At 37.8% G+C, this 6,404-nt stretch overlaps 1 long non-coding RNA gene across 1 annotated transcript; it reads right to left on the minus strand.

Moving 5' to 3' along the window:
- Positions 1-5,489: 5,489 nt before the first annotated feature.
- On the minus strand, positions 5,490-6,099 carry LOC114145500 (uncharacterized). Its single transcript, XR_003595705.1, has 2 exons — positions 5,790-6,099; positions 5,490-5,654 (listed from the first exon to the last, which is right to left on the minus strand). It is a non-coding gene; the product is annotated as an uncharacterized LOC114145500 (long non-coding RNA).
- Between the last annotated feature and the right edge of the window lie 305 nt (positions 6,100-6,404).

Below are 6,404 nucleotides of genomic sequence, written 5' to 3' on the forward strand. Positions count from 1 at the left end.
ACAACAGAGGAAGGAGGGATTGTATTTATTCATAAAGTGTTATGTTTTTCAGTTTTACCCTCGTGTTAAGTGCTTAAAAATACAGCAGGTGAAACAATACACATGACAATTGTGAAGTTGGATAGTATCATTTTTTTCTTCTAGTATCTGTGTAGTTTTTTAAGAATATCATCTTCTTTTGATTAAGACAAATCTGTTTCACACATGACTTGTGTTAGTGAATTTCACTAACACAAGTCATTAGAAAAGCTACATAAAAAAAACCATTGCTGAACCACTGGAATCGTTTCAAGATATTTTTTTTTTCTGTGACTAAAACATAGATAGCCTGCTTCAAAAATGGACTTCATGGCTTTTAAACTCGCCAAAACTGCAGCAATGATCAAAATGATCAGAAAATGAGTTTTGCACCTTAAACCGCACAGCAAAGCCAACATCACATTAGTCTTTTCTGTGGCTGTAAGCTTCTTCAAGAAGTCAGTTCAACATGCGCTTCTGCTTAATTTGTGATCGTTCACACACTCTGCAGAATATATTCAACATACCTTAATGATTTAGGCCTCTAGCTGCAATTTGCATTTCCCATGCTGTTTCTGCCTACAGCTCGGTTCTCTTCAGCCCTCTCCTCGGGCTGAGAGGTCAGAGACCTTCTCCTCACGTGTGGAGGACATGTTCAGCAGGTCATTAGTTGATATGCTCATCTTTTTGTGAAATGTTGAATAGCATCGTATGGAATAGTGATATTAAAACCTAGACACAAACTCACACTACAGCGTCGTTGTTGGAGAAAATGAGGAGCATCAGTTTTAGGATTGTTGTTATTATCTGGTTACATGACAGATTTTTTCATTAAAATTAAAATGACTGTAACTAAATGACTGAATGGCAACAAGACACACAAACCAGTTCTTGAATGACTGAAACCTGCTCTTCTCAATGTAAGGAAGGTTTTGTGATAACTTGGGTAAGTGTACTGGACTGAAGGTAGACACTGAAGTTACGTAGTAAAGTCACCCGCACACACACAGGCAATCAAGAGCTTATAGAATAGTAGGCAGGTGTCACATAATACAATACTTTCAATCTGCATATTAGAAATTAAAAAACTGTTTAGGGTCTCCTGTAAATGCATATTCATTACCATGTTTAACAGGATTTAGTCACTGCTTTGTTATTGCAACCGTTACAAAAAGTCACAGCACATTAGTGGCTTAAGCTTCCTTAGTAAGCTTAGCAATTTGGATTGCATTGATAAATATATAAAACGGGGAACTCATGTGGTAGAAAATCAATAGTAACAAAGCACAGGCTAAAGTTTATCTGTAAGCAGCAGTTTGCATTAAATAGGAAACAGTTTGCAGCATAATGATGAAGGTAATCACCTGTGACTGGGACGAAGTGCCTGAATCTTTTGGTATGTGTAGGTAGGGCAGCAACAAGCAATGCATTTGTTAGGTTTAAAATGAAGTTACAGAATTATGCAAAGCAATGAAAACAGTTTTGAAAGTTTTTCAGCCAGAGCATGTTCATAGAAACGGTAAGCTGAAAACTGATTTGTATGAATAAGTGATAGTAGCTTGAGTCAAAAAGCTTTAAATAATTAGTAAAATTAAGTAATTTTTGTTGTTTCATTATTCATTATTCAGTACAATGAGAATAATAGTAATTATAAAAAGTTTGGACAGTGTTTCTTGTTCTGTTAGTGACTCGCTTTTTTCTGTGAGTCTGGGTTGTTTAAAATGTGATAACAAGTATGGAAGCCCGTTTCCGCACTCTGTAAAAAAAAAAAAAAAATCTCATTATTTTGAGATACTATCTCATTATAATGAGATAATTAAAAAATTTTTTTTAACAGAGTGGCGGGAACGGGCTTCCATAAACAAGCACATGCAGTCACTGATATTGATATTTTTCTGGTTTAAATGAACTACTCAAAGGGCTTCCCGGTAATATTTTTAGGTCTAAACAAAACACAGCAGTCAAAAAAAGTTCTACATACGTTTAAGAAAACAGATACATGCCTGTTGACAGTAAATCTCGTTTTAAAAAGCTTGTTTCTGCACAACTTCCTTGAGCATCTAGAAAGACACCTAGAAATAAAATGAATTATTGGTATTAAATCCTGGGGGGTGAGTTTATTGTAAATTAATGTTACCAAATTAAAGTAACTGATCAGGTTTGACGACAATTCTTATGAAATTTGGAGAGCTAATTTCTCATAATTTTGGATTCCACAGTGCCAACATTCAAATGGCAATCTTCTTCACTTTTTAATTTTTTTATGTGTTTGACAGCAGTACAAAAATTCACACTTTCAGAATCTGTAAATAACTCAAAGCGCCCCCTGGGAGACTTGTTTCTGGTTTTGTTGGAGTCAGTCAAATTGGTTTGGAAAATTGCTTTTTTGTGTGTGCAAATGAAGAAATCTCGTTTGCAATCAATTGCCCACATTTGTAGGACTATTTTCTATTATAATACGCCATAGGAAATGTTGATTCTGGAAGGAAACTAAAGGTTCTCTTTTTGACAGCTCTAGTAAAGTGTGCTTCATATGTAAAGTTTTCACTTTAAGGGAAATTAATAAAAATGAATAACACTTATTCTGGCATTTAGAAAATAGACAGTTTTCTGCATCTGTATAAAATTTTGGTTACTCAGTTTCATCAGGTAAGTAACAGTAAGAAAGTTCTGCATGAAAGGAAAATTTAAAACATCAGATAATTGTTGATTTTGTACTTTTCTGCTTTTTGTAAGTCAAATTTAGTTTCTAAATCACACACGTCAACAAAACAGTTTTTTTTTACCCCACTGTTAAAACTTTTCTTGGTAAGCCTCAATAGCTGTGCTCATTGATGCTGCCAAATTATTATAAATCCCTCTCAGCATGAACAGTCACGGACCTTCCTTCCTTCAGATGTGGAATAAACTTGGTAATGCTCCATTTCATAAAATTATTTTTCGATAATATTTTGCTCGTCATCCAACCTCAGACAATATGACATTTTCTTAATGTTTGCGAAAGTTATTAAAGAAACAACAGTGTGGTTTAATCTAAATAAATTAGCCCCAGTTGGAGGCAGTAATACTGGAACACAATAAGCAATAAGCTGCTGTCTCAAAATCAAAATGAAGGCGGTAAATATCCTTTCTGTGCTGAGCTCCCCTCCGCTGGCATTTGGAGAAACAGGGTTGTCTTTTACGCATGCTGAAACATTTAACCCAATTTAAAGATAATACGGGTTTTAAATGAAAACTCCACCAGAGGATGTCTAGTTTTTAATGATAATACCTTTGCTTTTTTATTCTTTTCTTGAAACCTAACTTTACGCGCCTCATTTTGTTCGGAACAGATGAGATGCTTGATGGCATCCTCTTTGTCCTGGGTGGCATGAAAACATGTCAGCCACTACAAGAGTTGACATCTTGTTATCTCTGAACAATTTAAAGTCCCTTGCTTTTGTCTGTAATTATGCGTGCTGCAGAAAAACAACAGAGACTCGTCTTCCAACATTTCTGTGCCTTCTCCTGCTGTGCAACATTGAAGCTGGAATTTACTGGGAATGCTTCATAAACAATGATATTACACAAACAGAAATTTGCTTCTGGTTTAGCTATCCTTTAATTATACTAAAGTAACATGGTAATGCTTAACTGTAATTTGTGTGTCCTCCTTTGCAGCACTGTAAAATCATGTCTCTGTCATTTGCCTCCAAACTTTGTTGAGTTCAAGCATGGATTTGTATGATATTCTTGCCATTAATATAAATGAATTCGATTCAATTTATTTATATTGCGGGAAGTCACAGCAAATGTCTCAAGGCGCTTTGCAAAGCACAGAGATCTATTTTACATGGAGAAAAAGTCAATTTTATTCAGTCGTATAGACTAATTCAAAGTATATTACATTCTGGGTTATATAACACTGCAGACATGTTCAGTTTATTATTCCCTTTAGTACAAAAGATTTTCTATCTAAAAAACCCGATCAATTGCATTAAGTCACATACTTTGCAACAATAAATCCTTCTGAGCGAGCACTATCAACAGCAACAGACTGCATGATGTTAACTTTTCAGCAATCCCTTATAATGAGCATGCATGTGGCAAGAGACTGAAAAAGTCTCTTTTGCCAGTAACAGTCCTCTAGCAGAACCTGTATGAGCAGCCATCTGCTGAAACTGACTTGGGTTTTTAATCGACAGAACAGACAAAAAGAGAGCGACGCATAACGTCGAGCAAAAATGCCACAAGCCAGCTCGACCATTGCCTTCTACTCCACTCGATTCTCATCTCCCTTCAGCGATCCGCCTGGGATTTCTCCCATTGAAATCCATTTCTCAGGGTGAATTTACAACCTGAACAGTCAGGAGAAGTTGTGAGTGATGAAAACCGTTTTTCTGCACTGTTTTACATTTCTAATTTTAGCAATGGCAGCGGAGAAAGTGAACAAAGCCATTCAATCCATGTTGGCCACGCTTCCAAATATTGAATCACGTTCGACTTTGGGCTTCAGTCTTAAAAGTGGAGGATGGTTGTTTACGGCGCAGACAATATCGTGGTAAACAACTGTCTTGTTTCAAGCAAAGCATAGAATAAGGGGTTGGTTTTTACCCGTCAATAATAAAATGAACAGAAATCTAAAACATAACACAGCTTCTTTTATGGAAGAACAGTAAAGCAACAGCAATTATTACGGCTCCTAAACAAGGGCGTAGGTTTGGTCTAAGTTTTGGTGGGACCTTACAACTTACTGACCAAACCCCCCCGCACCGACCATTTTTGGTCATCAGGCTGGTATGGCGCACTCACCATGTCCAGGGCACTGCTGCCTTGACTTCCCTGGTCACTGGCACTCACACTGACTGCCTCCTACAGAAGCACTATAGAGAGCATTCTGACCAGCTGCCTCTCTGTGTGGTGTGGAAGCTGCAGCGCCTCCGACTGGAAGAACGTGAGGAGAGTGGTGCGGACAGCAGAAAGGATCATCGGGGCCCCCCTTCCCTCCATTCAGGACATTTCATCCCAGCGCTGCGTGTCCCGAGGCCGAAACATCATCAGTGACCCCTCACACCCCCACCATGGACTGTTCTCCCTGCTGCCCTCTGGAAAGAGGTTCCGCAGCATCCGGTGCAGGTCCACCAGGTTCCGAAACAGCTTTTTCCCACTTGCCATCAGACTGCTGAACTCTTAACTGGACTGCACTCAAAATCTGGTCTCCACTTTATACCTTGCACATGTACAGAGCTAAATAACTTCTATTTTACTGTCAGTCCTGCACTTTATATTTTATATTTATATTTATATTCATATTTTATATTGTATTTTATTTTATTCTGGAGTAACCTCACAACATTGGAAGCTCAAAACATTGTCCTGAGCCGTATGCAACGAAATTTCGTTCTGTATACACCCTGTGCATGCAAAATGACAATAAAGTCAGTCTAAGTCTAAGTCTATAGAGCAAACAATAGGAGGCAGTCAGTGTATTAACACTAGCTTAACTTAATTTAAGACTAACACTTCAAATGCCATATTTACTGAGATAATTTCACAGTATATTACATATCTGAGAACTAACACCTCACCTGGAGCCCTGAAGCTCCAGCCACCTCTCCATCGTTCTGCTCTGCCCCTTGCTCTGCTGTCTGAGCATCCTATGTGAAAAAATATTACATAATTAACAGACCTATTCTACCTCACATTCAGTGCTGACCTTACTAAACACCGACTTTACAACAAATGCGTTGCGTGATAGATATCTAACTTATGGGTCCACTCACTGTACTTACAGCCGAGGTAGCGAAATAACTTCTAATGTCTGTCGTCCTTTTCTTTATTGGTGGCGACATGGTCTCAGAGACTCATAATTAATGTCAAACTCAGAAGGAGACGCGTTCACTTTCAGCACCATGGACCAAGCTTCCGTTCCGCGTGTGGCCAGCTGGCCGCCGCCTGTTGCAGCTAATCAAAGAACGTAGATCCACGTTCTTTGAGCCAATAGCGGCATGGGTCGTCATAGTTCATAACAGCGAATTTTAAAATGAATGCTACCACTGCGTAGTATATTGAAATATTAAACTAATCAACGTAGATTTTTGTTTATTTATTTTGTTTTTGTTAAAAAATACATATGTTTTTTTTTTTTATTAATATGGCAAAAATTGGTCGGGACTATTTTATATCCCTTGAATATTGGTCGTGACATGTCACGACCGTCCATACCCAAACCTACGCCCATGCTCCTAAAGGTAAATCACACAGAACTATAGCATTTGTTTATAGTTATTAACACTTTGATACATGTAGCCACATACCAAAAGTGAGTAAACAATGTTGCTCACCTGTTTGCAACATTTTAGTAGTTTAGTAGCAAACTACTAAAAGAAGGTGCACCCTGCATCAAC

The sequence above is a fragment of the Xiphophorus couchianus genome, chromosome 1 (assembly GCF_001444195.1).
Source record: "Xiphophorus couchianus chromosome 1, X_couchianus-1.0, whole genome shotgun sequence".
NCBI classification, from domain to species: Eukaryota; Metazoa; Chordata; class Actinopteri; order Cyprinodontiformes; family Poeciliidae; genus Xiphophorus; species Xiphophorus couchianus.